The following is a 16,443-nucleotide window of genomic DNA, read 5'->3' on the forward strand; positions in this document are numbered from 1 at the left end:
TCACTTTCTCAGAAGGTTTTGTGTAGCTCTAACCAACTTTACTCCATGGTTGTCCTTTGATGATAGTATCTAGATTTATTTCTACCTAGCAGAAATATTCATAGGGAAAAGGGAGTTGTATCTATGACAGGTGTGTCTAGCAAGCACTATTATGGGTTTTTTGTTTGTTTTATTTTTAAATAAGAAAAGAAACCCCAAGAACCCAGTAGTATATCAGACTAAAACATCTGTGCAGCATGACACAGCAATGCAGTCTTGTTCACATCAACTGTGGCTGGTATAATAGGTGTTCAATAAATATTTTTTTGGTTTGATGAACATTATCCTTTCAGTTAATTCAAGAGATAACTTAATATATCATACCAATCCAAATAGCAAATGAAACCAAAGAAGTAACTTCCTTATCTGGTAATAAAAAAAAAAACCTTCTTTGCATGCTAGATAATTTCTCTAACTTAAAAAAAAATGTTTTAAAGGTCAAAATAGTAACAAGCCACAAAGATCATCATTTCTACAAATGTCCAGGAATGACTCCCTGAGACTCAATGCCTCAATCGATGGAGAGGTGACTAATAAGGAAAGTACTGTAGTTGCATTTTCACTTATGTTCCTCTAGGCAGTGGCTCTCAGCGTTCCTCGGGCCGCCACCCTTTCATACAGTTCCTCATGTGGTGGTGACCCCCTGATCCATCAAATTCTTTTCATTGCTACTTCATCACTGTCATTTTGCTACTGTGATGAATCATAATGCAAATATCTGATATGCAGGATATATTTCATTGTTACAAATGGAACATCATTAAAGTGATTAATCACAAAAACAATATGCAATTATATGTTGTGAAATATTTATTTCTAATTACAAATAAATGAAATGTTGTCTTGAAGCATAGTGTAGCGTAAAACAGTCTTCATGCTGGTACTCCTATGTGGGCGCATCTGCATGTGGGTGGATCCGCCTAGAGACGGATAGAGGAGCGGTGTCTCAGTTCCTAAGGCCATCAGAAATATGTGTTTTTTGATGGTCTTAGGCAACCCCTGTGAAAGGGTCGTGTGACCCCCAAAGGGGATGCAACCCACAGGTTGAGAACCACTGCTCTAGGCAGTCTTTGTAAGGTTCGCTATTTTGTGGGATTGGGGGGGGCTGCTTGTCTGTTTCCTTGCTTGCTTGCTTACTTTTTTGTCATCCCGTTAATGTCTTCCAAATCCTCCTGATGTTGTTAGAAATAAGAACAATTATCTAAAAGAAAGAACAATTATCTCCATTTAAAAAATGAACAAGAAGATCTGGCCACCCAAGTAATACTCTTCCAGATTCGATAGCAGTCAAACTACAATGGAGACAGTCGAACACATACCCCTTGGAGAGGTAGGGAAGGAGAGACGGGTGGGGGGGGGGGGGGAGAGAGAGAGAAAACGGAAAAGGAACGGAGTCTTTGAGACCTTGGGAGGAATGGTCAGATCTAAAGCAAAAACCAAAACCAAGTCTGTTGATAGGTCTCCAACACATAATGACCACACAGGACAGAGTAGGACTGCCTCATAAGGTTGCCAAGGCGGTGATTTTGATGGAAGCAGGCGGCCTCGTCTTTCTTCTGAAGATGGCCAGCCCAGAGAACAGCTTGGTGAGTCCAAACCTCCGATCTTTCCATTGGCAGCTTGGCCAGCAGGACTACCTTGAGCACATCTTATAACCCCCAAAATATCAAACCCACTGTCATTGAGGCAATATCAGTAGGCAATAAAACTACCCCATAGGGTATCCAGGGCTATAATCTTTTTATTAGAAACTCAATATCAGCACAATCCATACACACATCAATTGTGTAAAGCACACTTGTACATTCATTGACCTCATCATTCTCAAAACATTTGCTCTCCAACTAAGCCCCTGGCATCAGCTCCTCATTTTTCCCCTCCCTCCCTGCTCCCCCCTTCCTCATGAATCCTTGATAATTTATTAATTATTATTTTGTCATATCTTGTCCTGCCTGACATCTCCCTTCACACACTTCTCTGTTGTCCGTCCCCCAGGGAGGAGGTCACATGTAGATCCTTGTAATCGGTTCCCCCTTTTCAATCCCCCATCCCTCCCACCTCCCAGTATCGCCACTCTCAGTACTGGTCCTAAAGGGATCATCTGTCCTGGATTCCCTGTGTTTCCAGTTCCTATCTGTACCAGTGTGCATCCTCTGGTCTAGCCAGATTTGTAAGGTAGAATTGGGATCATGATAGTGGCGGGGGAGGAAGCATTAGGAACTAGAGGAAAGTTGTATGTTTCATTTTTGCTACATCGCACCCTGACTGGCTCATCTCCTCCCTGAGACCCTTCTGTAAGGGGATGTCCAGTTGCCTACAAATGGACTTTGCGTCTGCACTCCATACTCCCCCGCCCCTCATTCACTAATCTTTAGAGAAACAAAAGAACCAGACGGGCTGAACAGCCACCCCTTCAGTTAGCAGTCAAGAAGTTTAACCATTGTGTCGCCAAGGCTCCTTGCTGACCAAATCTAAGGTGAAAACCAAAGCCAAATCCATGGCCACCAAGTTGATCCTGACTCCTCATGACCCTAATTGGGGAGAATTGCACCACAGGGATTCCCTAAGGCTTTGTAAATTTTTACTGGGAGCAAACAGCCTGATCTTTCTCCACTAAGTGCTAATGGGTTTGAACTGCTGACCTTGCAGTTAGCAGTCTAACGCTTACCCAACACCGCCACCGCCACCGGAGCTCAACAACGTAAAGCCTGTTCAGGTTTTACTCAACTCCTTTGGTTTCTGAGCTGACTCTGGCACCTCGTTAGGAGGCCTTGTCTTCTCTGTTGGTAGCCCAACATGGAGAACACATTCACTTATTCAGTAACAATTTGTTGAGCACCTACTGTGTGCCAGGGACTCTTATATGCCCTGGGGGTGTGAGAGTGGACAAAACAGACCCAATGTCTCTTCATGGAGCTTAGATTCTAAGGTAGTAACAGAAAAATCGGAAGCAGAAAAAAAGCTATATAAGTTACATAGATAGCTTATTAGTGCTGAGTAGTAAAGAGGGGCAGGGAACAGAAGGATATGAAGTATTGAGGGAGGGGTGGAAGGATGAAATGGATGAAGCCAAGGTATCCTATCCCTCACACAGAATGAGTTAGGAGGCTGACTCGGCTACAAATTGTTGAAGCCCTTTCTCCCCTTTTCAAACAATTTGCTGAGCTCTTCCATCTAAATGCTTGGTTTTCATTCACAGGACCACTCCTTATTTCTGGTGTCATTTTGAGTGAATTACCTAAAGTTTCTGTCTGTGTCTCGATTTCCTCTTGTGCAGGATGGAGTGGGTTGTGCTTGTGGCATTGTGAGGCGTGGCTGACCTGGGAAGAACAAAAGGAGGGAGCACACCCCGAATGGCAGCACGGTGTTTGATCTCTGAGCAACTCAACTCAACTCACTGCCACCAAGTTGATGCCCACTGATGGGGACCCTACAGGACAGGGTAGAACTGCCCCCGGGCGTTTCCGAGACTGTCACTGCGAGCAGGAGTAGAAAGCTCAATCTTTCTCCCACGGAGAGGCTGGTGGTTTATAACTACTGACCGTGAGGTTAGCAGCTGAACGTGAAACCTCTGTGCTTCCAGGGCTCCTTCAATAGATATTAGATTTTAGAATTTAAAAAAATTACTGCTAAGCTTTCAGTTCAACGATGTTAGAATGGGACTAATGATATCGAACCGCCTCCCTGGATTTTGAGAATCAGAGGAGGTGAGACATATAAATTGTTGCAGGAGCCTGCATATAATAAATAAGGCAGATAGGTTTCGTGCTCTTATTATTATTGTTAAAAAAAGTAAGAATATTTTTTTTCATAACAACTGCAACAGAATTTTTTTCAAGAAAGTAGTCATTTGGATTCATCAGTAGGGCAAGGATATATACCTGCAATACTCCAAGCATTAAAAAAATGGAAAGGCAGTGACAGGGGGCCCGGGGGACACACTGGAAGGAAAGACAAGACCAAAAGGGAAAGAGAAGGAGCGAGGACCCAAGGAGACCTGTAAGGCTGGAGATGTTACACAATGAAGAAAATATCGATCTGATCTAAGGATGGCACGGTGAGATGCAGTTTACAAATGGTGGAGCTGCACAAAATGAAATCAGAAATGATTGGTTTTGTGGCGACATGAACCCCTCTTCATAGCGCCTGTGATTCAGAATCTTTAGTAAAAGCAGTCTACTCACAGGGTTCCCAGGTGACTGTACATATCTGTTTCATTGGGTCTCTGCGTCACTGGTCGTGTCTTTGTATGGACATTCTGCGTGGCGTGTTTACCTAAAACCAAACCAAGCTCACTGCCATCAAGTTAATTCCAACTCATAGTGACCCTACTAGACAGAAGGAAACGGCCCCTAGGGGCTCTGGGATTTAAAGTCTTTATGGAAGCAGACGTCCGCACCTCTCTCAAGCAGAGTTGGTAGTGTCAACCTGCTGGCTCTGCACTCAGCAGGCTAACACAGAACCCACTATGCCGCCAGGACTCTAGAAACTTGCCTCACCCTGGGGGAAAAAGTTAGAAGGGTAAGATACAGCCAGATTGTAGGGGACTTTGCAAGTCTTGCTGACAAATGAAAATTGTATACAGAGGCAATGAAATGCTGTAAACAAAACCAAAAATAAAAAATTGATGGTAACTTTGGACTCTTAATTATAATTGCTTGAAGAAAAGCAAATCTCAGCTCATTTACATTTATCTATTTCAGATTATGGAATCAAATTGTCATGGGGTAAATAAATGCATTCTCTCCTCTTCATGTAAGCTCATGTATTAACTCTGGCTATTATCTGTGTTGGCTAGTCCTTCATTCTCCATGAGACAAGCCTGGGGTCGGACAGAGGAGCCAGAAAAGACAAGGAAGGAAAACATCCTATTGGTGACCAGACCCAATGCTCAATTTAATTTCCTCAAGTCCCTAGGATAGTTCTGTTTTGCTGTCTTCAATTATTGTTTTCTATAAGCTGATGGTCCTAGAGCAGAAAGAAGGGCTCCCTAGCTCATCTCTAAGTCTTAGCAGAAGGGAAATAAAACCCAGCAAATCAGTTCCTAATTCTCTGGTGAAGAAAATCCATTACAAGGATGGTTGCCTCTGGAAGTATCTCAACAGGAGGCACACCAAGCCTTTTCATTTCAATGACTAGGAAATGAACCAACTCAGGCTAGACGGCTCGTGAAATTATCCATCCCTGCATCACCCATCAGTCATATGATAATGTCCCGAGCTGTAGTGACTATAAAATACTCATATGAAACACCAGCCTCGTGGGAGTGAAGAAATCAGGATCTCCCACCAGCACTGCTTCCCAATAAAGATTTCACAGCCAAAGACTATGAAAGAATAGAGCAAGGTTTAAATCTTTCCGTAAAATATGTGTTCTGATGGGCCCAAGTATACATTAAACAGATTATTTTTATTAAAACATCTCACCCCGAGCTGTTATTAAAACATCTCCACCAAAACTGACAGTCAAGGGTAGTCCTTCACGAGAAGGCAAGTTAAGCCCTTCATGGGAAGACCTTGGCAAGCAAGCAAGTACTGTACTACTCCGTCCCTTTTATTCCGAGTGAAAATTAGCCACTCCCGGTAATGTGCTCCCAAGAAAAAGGGGGAAATAGACCACTATCCGAGTTGTTTACTTATCTAGAAAAATGGCCCCTAAGAAAGGCTGAAGCAGAGGTAGATGGTTATCCTGATGGAAGTGATGACGATGGGGGAAAAGATGGAGACGGCGGACAATGTAAGACATGAAAAAACAATAATAATTTATAAATCATCAAGGGTTCTTGAGGGAGGGAGCGAGGGAGGGAGGAGGGAAAATGAAGAGCTGATACCAAGAGCTCAAGTAGAAAGAAAATGTTTTGAAAATGATGATGACAACATATGTACAAATGTACTTGATACAATGGATGGATGGATGGATGGATTGTGATAAGAGCTGTACGAGCCCCCAATAAAACGATTTTTAAAATAATAATAAAAAAGAAGATGGTGCCGATGACAATCAGGAAACACAGCACTGACTGGCCTTTGGGTATCTCTGATAGAAGGAGCCCTGGGGGCTTTATTGGATAAACATGGGCCTGCTAACCACAGGGTTCGCTATTCAAGCCCAGCAACTGCTAGCCACGAGGTCCATTGTTCAAACCCGTCAGGCGCTCCAAGGGAGAAAGATGAGGCGGTCTGCTCCCGCAAAGATGTACTTGTCTAGGAAACCTTGTGGAGCAGTTCCACTCAGTCCTGTGGGGTTGCTGTGACTGGTCCTAGGGAGGGGCTGGCTGATGGGGAATGGCGAGGGGTGGCTGATCATTGATAAAGTATATAAACTCTAAACCTGTAGAAATTAAACCTGGTGTTGTAAAATCTAACTAAGACTGGTGACTACTATGAGATTGTGCAATCACTCTTGACTGAAAAATAGATTTGCCTTTGGTGTGTGTGAGGATACGTGCATACTTTTCATTACAGTGATATCCGTATCTTAAGGATGACCGCACAGTCTGGTACAGCAAGGAGTCCTAGGGGGGCTCCTTCCTCAAACGTGGCCATTTCCCTGGATCCCTCCGGTCTGTCTTTCCAAGGTATTCATTGCATTCGTCACACATTCCATTTTTCTCACAGGAGCAAAGAGGCCTTCTGTGCAGCTGTAAGTGGGGGTAGTGGTTACACCACGTTGGGCGCATTGGGCTGCGATCTGCATGGTCAGCAATTCACAACCAGCGGTAGCTCCGTGAGAGAAAGACTTGGCTTTCTACTCCCATAAACAATGATAGGCTGAGGAACCCACAGGGGCTCACGATGAGGTAGCATTGACTCGATGGCAGTGAGTTTGCTTTAGCTTGGACGGAGGTGCTTCAAGTGTGACCAGAAAGTTCTATGCTCCAAGGGCCAAACCACATCGCAAGCGTGACGCACCTGCTAGCATTTAAACCACATTTGGGGGGAGATAAATATTGTTCTCTAGGGTCACTTTTTAAATACCCCTACGAGAAGTTATGGGAGAAAGAAGGGCCTTTCTAATCCCCTTAAGGGTTACAGTCTCAGAAGCCTATAGGGGCAGCTCTCCCCTGCCCTAGAAGCTCACTCACTAGGAGTCAAGGTCAACTTGATGGCAGGGAAAAGTGACACCTGGTCACTAAAGCATACATTTTCACGCCGTTATTAAATCACACTAAAGCTACTTTATAAATACATTTTCTTCTTTGGCGAGCTTCAAAAGGCAGAGGCAACACTCCTGAGATTAGGTGAACTGAAGGATCCCCCAAGAGAAGGACACTGAGGTAAGCTCACAGGAGCAGCGAGGTCAGTGGTCAGGGAGGGCCGAGACCATCGGTCCTTACCACTCCCCGCTACCATGCCACCCCCGCTTCCCGCACTGCCCGGTCCACTTCTGAAAATGTGGAGATTCCGTGTTCACTATCGTTACGCTTTGGACTGCTAAGGTCGGCAGGTCAAAACCAGCAGCCGTTCCAAGGGCGAAGGACGGGACTTGCTGCTCTCATAAAGAGCTGTAGTCTCGGAAATGCACAGGGGCAGTTCTACCCTGCCCTGTAGGCTCACTAGGAGTCGGCATTGACTTGATGTTAGTGAGTTTGGTTTGGGTATATCATTCTCCACCAAGAGCACTACTAGCTGTTAACAAATCCTCCTTATCACACAAGTAAAACTTAAATTTCGGTATGCAATGAAAACACCAATGTCCCGGTAGCAAAACCATGGGGGCGGAAGCACATTCCTTTCAGATTAAAATTGACCTGCTTCATCTGACTCTTTGTGTTATGATTTTGTCTCCGTGGCAGTAAACCCTAAATCTGAGTCTGTCTGGAGTCTTCCCTGGATGCCCTGCAAATGTGCGCCATCCACAGAGTGATGAGCATAATGGAATATGAACAAATGATCCATGGGCCCAGCCCTTTGTTTTCAAGAGCCACTGGTACCACATCCAGAATCCGCGAGGCTGGCCGTGATGGGAAACAGTGGGGGAACGACGGAGCTCTGCAAAGAAAATGTTTGTGGCCTCAGATGGTTTGTCTTTATCATCATTTTTCTGTCAGGCCCACACACGTACCCCGTCACAAGTTACCAGATTTTGACTCGCTCTGTAAAAGTGGGCGGAAAAACCAGGAGGGTCTTTCTGGGGGCAATTCATTCGTGTATATGGATTCAGGACCTCAGAGCCCTGCAGGGCACACCACCGAGTTGCCAGCGAGTTCTCCCTCAATGGGCGCAAAAGTTCCTCTGGAATTTACAGAGCAGAAACCTTAAACACACATCGCCATAAGAACCAGATTACATAATGTCTCCATCACCCTCCTGACAGCTACAATTATGAGTCAATCTCTGGTTTAAATACGAAACCGGAAGCTTCGTGTTTCCCCTCTGACTATGTGGCAGGCGAGCTCTGCCCGCCTGTCAGCTTGGAGATCTGAGCTGCCCCCACAGTCACTCATTTAGCATGAGACCAAATGACGGGGTAATTAAAAGCAGGGCTGCAGAGACCGGCTCAGCTCGAGGACCAGATGTTCTCCTGTTTAACCAGGACCCACATAAGAAATAGGCATAGCCCCCTCCCCCTCTGTACATTCCCCCACCCCCACACCTTTTCTTTATCCTCTCCAGCTAATTTCCGGCTTCTGCTCTTTCAGTCTCACAAAATAAAATAAAATAAAAAAATAATAAAAGTTCCATTACTGAAAGATGACATGTTATTGAACACATGATGGCAAGTTGGTAATGTGCCCTTGTAGGCTCCCCTTGGTACTTCTTAAGGCATTCCAATTCATAAGACATTAAGTTGCCCTGGCAACCTCACATGACTAACAGCTCCTTAGAGCCCCACCTAGCTGCAAGGATTTGAGTCAACATGGGCCACTTAGTAGCCCAGAGACTGTGTAAATAGCACAGCTTACTGATGTTTTAGGAGCCAAAGAGTGGCTGAATGAGGCCTCCCCTCCCTTCCCATGCCCAGAAGACAGGACAAATAAAAATCTCCACCCCGACTTCCCGAGGGCTTGACAAAGAAGGCAGTGGGTAAGCTGGAAAACAGGAGAGGTTTTCTCTTCCCCTGTTGGCTACTGCACCAATAAAAGGGAAGCCGGGGTAACTGTGCCACTCTCCCCCGAGGGAAGGCAATATGGGATGGAGCTGGTTGATGCTCTCCAAGTGGATGGGGCGACTTTCGCATGTCCCTTGGCATCCAGAATCTGGTCCCTTTCCGGACTGCAGGCTCCTTTGGTGCGCCAACCCCACAGGCCTGAAGTATAGTCAGGGGAATGAAGTCCATTGCCAATTCTATGGTTTGTGATCATAGACAGTGCCCTTTATTTCTTGAAGACTGTTTCGTCATCTGCCTCCCTCTCTTCAGGTACCTGTCACCCATGGCAGCCAGTTGTCAAAGTCCTAATGTTGTTAGCTACCCTCGAGTCAGCTGCGACTCAGATGTGCACAACAGAGTGAAATACTGCGCAGTCTGCCCCACCCACACAATTGTGTCTCGGCCTGAACCTATCGATGAAGCTTGTGCCAATCCATCCCTTAAGGGCCTTCCTGTCCTAGCTGCCCCTCCACTTTCCCAAGCATGATGCCCTTCTCCAAGACTGGTCTCTCCTGACAATATGTCCAAAGTATATATGACAAAGTCTTGCCAACCTTGCCTCAAAGGATGACCCTAAATTTCTAGGTAGTTTAAAATAAAAGGTGTTAACAAATCCTGAGTATTTCCAGATTAATAGGTATAATCCTTTAAGGAACAGATATACCTAACTTGATAAAGCATGATTGTTCATGGGGATTTTTCACTTTAAAAATGTAATCAGGTGACAGCCTTACATTTGGAGTATAATGTCCTCTTTCAGATCATTAGTTTTTTAAGAGTCAAGTAAACCCAAGACACTGCCCGATAATGACCAATATGCGAAATGAAGATAAAGCACCCACTTAGGTATGTGTGTTTCAGAGATTGAAAAAAAAAATGAAGCATATCCATAGTCAAAAAGAAAGTGAATTCAGTTTCTAAAATTTAGTTTTACATAATAATTAAGAGGGACATCCTCACTTCTGTGAAGTGAGGGTCACTGCCACGATTGTATATCTTTCTGTTCCATTCTAGGATCATCTCACATCTAGGATCTGACACGAACGGTGTCCAGTTGGCAAAGCTGATGGAAATTGGACAACATGAGAAACCTAGCTTCTCAGGAATGAACACCACATCAATGGTGACCAGAATGTCAGTGCAACGATGCAACCTGCTCTACAATGACAAGAAACAAAGTTGTAGGCAAGTGTATACTGGCACAAGCAAGGAGTGCCACTTTTGGGGTGCCACTTTTAAATGGTACTTCAAATTACTCACCAAGTATATACACATGAGTGTGTGCATGCGTGTGTGTGTGTGTGTGTGAGAGAGAGAGAGAGAGAGAGAGAGAGAGAGAGAGAGAGAGAGAGAGAGAGAGAGAGAGACTGGGGTAGAGGTGAAGAGGTAATTGCCAATTTTTTCACTTTCATTTTATTTGAGTGGTATATTTCCCGCATGAACTAAAAGGTATGTTTGGGGGTAGTATGCCCTTCTCTTTAAGAACTTTCTGATGGGATGCAAAATTGTATTGCTTTTAAAAAAATCAAACAGTAAACAAATATACATATTCCGGGCCCTAACTCAAAAAGAAAGAAAAACTCACCCCCAACTCATAGTAAGCCTATAGGACAGAGTAGAAATCTAGCCCCAAGGGTTCCACAACGTTGACTCTGCAGGAATAAAAGGCCTCAGAGGTCTGAGCCAGACTCCAAACAGCAACTTAGGATAAAGAATGAATGACTGACTATGACCTTTGCTGATCTGAAATGTGTGATTCACCCCTGCTAGTGTGAACACTCCACTCAATGGGTAAGAATGCCTCCTCCATCTGAATGCCTCCCTGTCCCCTGGGTCAGTTCAGGAAACATGTGTAGCATGCCTGTGTATCAACATGGTTTCCTAGCCTTTCCTTCAAACTCCTCATCAATGTCTGACGAACCAAGCGTCCCTATCTTAAACCAAGCTATCTCACTCTTAAAAAGCTGGAATCGAGTCATTTCTGGTGCATCAAGATTCTCTTGAGCAGAACAGAACTGCCCTTGTGGGCTGGAAGGCTCTAAAACTTCAAAGAAGTCGAAAACCTCATCGTTCTCCTGAAGTGAACGTCTGGTGGTTTTGAGCTGCTGCTTTTGCCATTGGCAGCCCTATCCATAACCCTGCTGCCACCAGGACCACACTTAGCTCCCTGCGTGTGTGTGTGTGTTCTCAGTGTGAAAGTAACACAACAGAGAGGTAGACAGGACCTTTTCTATTTAGAAGTTGACTAGAGATGCCTGCCAAGTGCCCACTTCCAGTTTAGAAAGAATTCCACAAGTGTCTCGAGCTTTAGGATACCGTTCTGTAGTCTCAGGGCCCCGGTAGTGCAGTGGTTACACGGTTTGTCTGCGATCTGCAAAGTCAGGGAAAGACGGGGCTTTCTAGCCCTCCACAGTCACAGTCTCAGAAACACAGCTAACACTATGAGTCAGCCTTGACTTGATGGCGGTATAGTTTAGGGGACCCATTGCAGCGTGAACAATAAGAGAGTGCAGCGTGGCTCTGGGGGGAAAGAGGGCCACTCTGGGGTCTCTCGGTTGTTTCAATGAAGATTAGAGAAATCCGTAGAATTAATGCCAAGTATCAAACTAATGGCTGCATCCTAGTCCTTTGGCATAAGCATGAAAGGGTCGCAGGTTACATCACTTTCCAGATCTGGCTGTGACACTATTTCTAGGCACGCAAGGTGACCACTCCACCCCCACCTCTGAGAAAATGGAAAATGACGCGCAGCGGCCTGAGCAACAACTTCCTCCTGCAAACACCATTTGTCACCGGCCCAAATCTTTACCAAGGCAGGACAGGTGGGCGTGAGGTGTCCCAAGAGGCCTTTCAAAGCAGAAACTCCCCGGCAGGCAGGATCCGCCTGACTGGAGTCCAAAACGGGGTTCCACCCACCGAGAACACCAATCTGTTTATGGGTTCCCTTTTATGATGTTACAGAACGTCTGCGAGAGAGGGAGCTCCAGTCCCCAGCGGGGCTGCCCAGGGCCGGCCCCACAAAGGTGCACACACAGGCTCCGAGACGGCCCTCCCCGCCTCCCGGGCCCGCGTGAAACGCGCTTCAATTGCATCAAAGGGCGCTTCTCAGTGGGGTTTCGCAGGAGCCGGCGAGCGGGCGAGCGCGCGGCCCCGGCCAGGGCTCCTTCCCGGCTGGCCCGCATTCCTCCGCCCGGCGAAGCCAAGGCGCTGGGGCTCCGTCGGGAGCGCCCGGGGCTCATTTCCATTCCCCTCGCATACAGCCTCTGTTGTGCGGCCCGGCCGGCCGAGGGGAGCCGCCGCGGCCGGCGAACAAAGCCCCATTCATCCCGGGGGACGGCTTCCTCCCCGGCCGCCTCCCGGCCGCAGATGGGCTGGCCGCGGCACGCCAGCCTGCAGCCCCGGGCTCGCCGCCCGGCCCGGCGCGCACAGGGCTGCGATTCAGGCTGCGGGCTCTGGGCCGGGCGGCCCGGGCGGCTTTGTCAGCCGGCTCCACAATGAGCATCCAATGAAACCCGCTTTCATTGCTGGGCCGGGGACCTGCAGACACTGAGCCTTTTCAGCCCGGGAAATCCTCAGTTTACTCACGGCTGGGGGAGTGGAGATGTCAGTTTCCTCGGCCCTCCCACCCTCCGCCCCCCCACCTCCACCCACCCCACCCCCGTCCCCCCACCTCCACCCACCCCACCCCCGACCGGTTCCCCCACCACTGGCCCCTCGGGATGGTGCGGCCCAAAGTTGCAGAACTTGTGAGAAGACTTTTGTTTCTCTCCCGGGGCCTCCGAAATCCCGACGAAAGGGTCACTTCCTGACTGTTGTGGGTCTGCAGTCAGAGTTCCCACCCTCTTGCGACTCAGCAAAGAACGGAATTGCCGAGCTTCGCCGCAATGGTCTCAGGATTGACACATCCCATCCTGGGTTAAAATTTCGGATTGTGGTTTTTACAATTAAGAGCTGGCTCTCCCCCCCGCCCCCGCCACCCCTGACCCTCACTTTCCCCACTCCCACTCTCCCACCAGGAAAAGGTAGAAAAGAAACAAGGCAAATAAACACCCCCTCCACCATCACCCCAACCAAGAATTCCCCAGCCCTGTTCACAAATTTCAAGCACATTTCCTCTGCCCCACATATCTGACAAACAATAGGTCAAGTAGACAGGGCCCCAGCCTCACTCTTCCTTAGTTTTCTGGCAGCTCCCGAGGGGGTAGGGGGAGGTGGGGGAGAGGCTTGATTTCCAGCCCGCAGAGAAACAGCCTCCGGTCCGGTCTGCATGCGGAGGGTGTAGATTAAACACGGCCTCGCAGAATCAAAGAGCACACCCACCAGATAAAGGAGGATTTATCGGTCCTAATCTGTCCATTGAACAGATAAGTGAGCTGATAAACCCTGCAAGGGGAAATGACTTTGCGATGCTCAGATGGAAGATGAGTCCTCTTAGTAAAACTTGCCCTCAAACTTTAGCATGAACCTTAGAAATACTTTTCAAAAAAAAGAATTCTGAGAAAAATCATGATTAAAAAATAATCACGTACCTCATATGTCCTTTTTGCCTCTGGGTCAGAAAGGGCCTGCCCTTGAGGTGATGGGAAAAGGATGGGAACTTGTGCTTGAAACGAGGCTTAGAAGAGAATCAAGTCTCTTTGAAAAGAATGCTCCCTGTGTTTCTTCAACTTCCTGCATTTTGAGCATTGCTGACCTCTCTTCTCAAAGTGAAGTATGTGCATCCTTGATGGCGTTTAAAAGCACAACAGAACAAAAAACTGGTCACTTCTGACTTTAAGACTGCTGTCCTCTGGGGGGTGGGGGGTGACCCAAAACCCCATCAGCATCTTAAAATGGAGATTTTAAGGGTGACTTTGCACCAATTGTTTCTGAAGATGCAAATGATTCTGAAGAGAAAGAGCTAGTTTAGCATGCACTAGGAACTATACATGCATTATCTCATTAAATCCTCACAATAGCCTATAAAGTGTATTTGAGTTTAAATTCTGAGCACTAGGTTTGCAGGAGGCTATGGTTTACACTGGGAGCCCTAATCCATTTTGAGTCTCCCCGTGGATTCAACCTCCATGGAGTTTTTTCTGACCATTGACCAGCAATGAAAAAAGCTTTGTCTTCAGGCAGAGCATGTGTGAAAGGGGATTACTACCACTTCCCTAGCCAGCCCAGTGAGGGGCAGCTTTGCCCTCAGCAGCTTGTCAGCATGTGCCCTTGGTGGAAACGGGGGTGCTAGGGTTCCAAAGTCATGTGTTATACATAGGGCCCTGAACCAATCTTAAAAGCCCTTCTCAGCTACAACAGTGTGTGTCTATACACCAATCATGGTCCCTTTCTTGTTCGGAAGTTCCATCTGCATCTAAGGCCAGCCAAGGTTTTGTGACAGTTTCCTTTTTTCCCTATGTCCTACTTAAGTGCCCACATGGCTATAAATCTTTGAAGACTCTTATGACCTCCTGCTGATGGTCTCCCTCATCGGGATGGTTTGTCTTGTCTTCACCTTTGTATGTATTCTGTTTCAGACTTAGTAAATGGGTCTCGATAAATTATATTTGAATGTGGGGGTCTCTTTTTCCCCTAGAACAGAAGTGAATGCTATTCCTGTCCCCATTGTACAGAACAACAAAACAAGGCTGAGAAAGATTAGCTTCACTTTAACACAGAGTAAGCCTGGTCTCTTTCACACTAAGCATATCACACACACACACACACACACACACACAAACTTATTGCCATTGAGCTAATTCTGATTTACAATGACCCTCTAAGAGAGAGTTAAACTTCCCCTTTGGGGTTTCTGAGGCTATAAATGTTAATCAGAGCAGAAAACTTCATCTTTCTCCTTCAGGGCAGCTGGAAAGTTCGAACTCCTGACCTTGTGGTTAGCAGCCTAACACAGAACACATTATGTTGCCTGGACTCCTACGCTAGGCATCATGACTCTATATACAAACATCAGAAAACACTCAAGGTACACAGGTCTGGAGGTGGGAGCATGGGCAGCTCCAGCTAGACAGAAGTCTTGGTGCTGAGTCATGCCTGAAGGCTCCCAAACCCAAACTCATTGACATTGGGTTAGTGCTGACTCAGAGCGACCCAATTAGAGTCTAACTGTCCCTGTGAGTTCCCAAGTCCTTCAATCTTTATAGGAACAGAAAGTTCTCATCTTTGGGTATGCAATGTCATTCGTAAGCACAGGTGGTCCCACCCTCTCGGGGATAAAGTGGAGCTTGCATGCAGCCTCCAGGGAAGGAAGAGGACAAGAGGACAGGAGCTGGACCCTGCAGGCCACAAGGGGAACATTTTGTCAGGAGACTGAGCTGAAATGGCCCAAGGTCCTGCCTTTTGCCCTCCTCTGTGCACCCTGGGTCCCAGTGGGTCCTCTCCTTTTGAAATAATGTTTGAAATAATGTTTTGAAACACTTGGGAGACCCTCTGCCCCTAGCAGGGCAATTCAGGGGTGACCCCACTGCCCTAGCTCTGCAAGGCCTCAGTGAAGAGCTGCCCTCCAAACATCCACCATGCCTTGCTAGATAGGGGTCATGGCCCTATGGGAAACCAAGTCCACCCTTTTTAGCCCAGTGACTCGGTATGGGTCACAAAATGGAAACAAGAAACCTTAAAGCCAGCATGGACTGTGCCCCCGACCAGAATACTGATAACTCCAACAACCTGAGGCTCTGTCACATCTGAGTAAAAAGAGCTACCTCTGTGTGTGTGGACTGACAGCCCGGCTCCTTCGAACCCACTCACACTGACCCTGAGTCGAGCGTCACTATTGCCCTACCCTGGTCACAGTACAGGCCGCCGACCAGTCTACACACAGCAGAAGCCTGAGGCTCGGCGGAGACCAAGCCCCCCACCAACAGTCACCTCTGGAGCATGCCTCTCTAGGCACCCTAGGGCTCACATGGGCCTTAGGACTAGCCTAGACTTTATTGCCCCCGAACAAGGGCCCATCTGTCCATGGGTGCTCCTAGGGGCCATTTACATTCTTATTTAATCCTGTTTGGATCTTTAGTCTGCTTATAGTCCCCGCAGCTCCACACCTGGTCCTTAATGTTACCGTCTCGAGGGACCCTGTTGTCCCCAAGTTCGATGCCTGCCTAGTACTCAACTGTGGAGGTTTGACTGCTCCGTAGCACCTAATCACCTACGTTGCCTGTGAGTACTACACACCCTCGAGAGGGACCGGGAAAGTCCTGGCAATGAGAACTGAGATGTGGAAAAGGGACCCATGAATTAATGCCTTGTAAGGGGGGTAGACATCCTCTGGACCACTGCTTGGTGGGGCTGGTCATCTGATACTGGCTGTCGGAG

At 47.1% G+C, this 16,443-nt stretch overlaps 1 long non-coding RNA gene across 1 annotated transcript; it reads right to left on the reverse strand.

The window, feature by feature from the left end:
• Positions 1-831: 831 nt before the first annotated feature.
• Positions 832-13,775, reverse strand: LOC142425477 (uncharacterized). The gene is made up of 3 exons (XR_012779668.1): positions 13,659-13,775; positions 1,177-1,240; positions 832-959 (listed from the first exon to the last, which is right to left on the reverse strand). It is a non-coding gene; the product is annotated as an uncharacterized LOC142425477 (long non-coding RNA).
• Between the last annotated feature and the right edge of the window lie 2,668 nt (positions 13,776-16,443).

This window comes from Tenrec ecaudatus, chromosome 14 (assembly GCF_050624435.1).
Source record: "Tenrec ecaudatus isolate mTenEca1 chromosome 14, mTenEca1.hap1, whole genome shotgun sequence".
NCBI classification, from domain to species: Eukaryota; Metazoa; Chordata; class Mammalia; order Afrosoricida; family Tenrecidae; genus Tenrec; species Tenrec ecaudatus.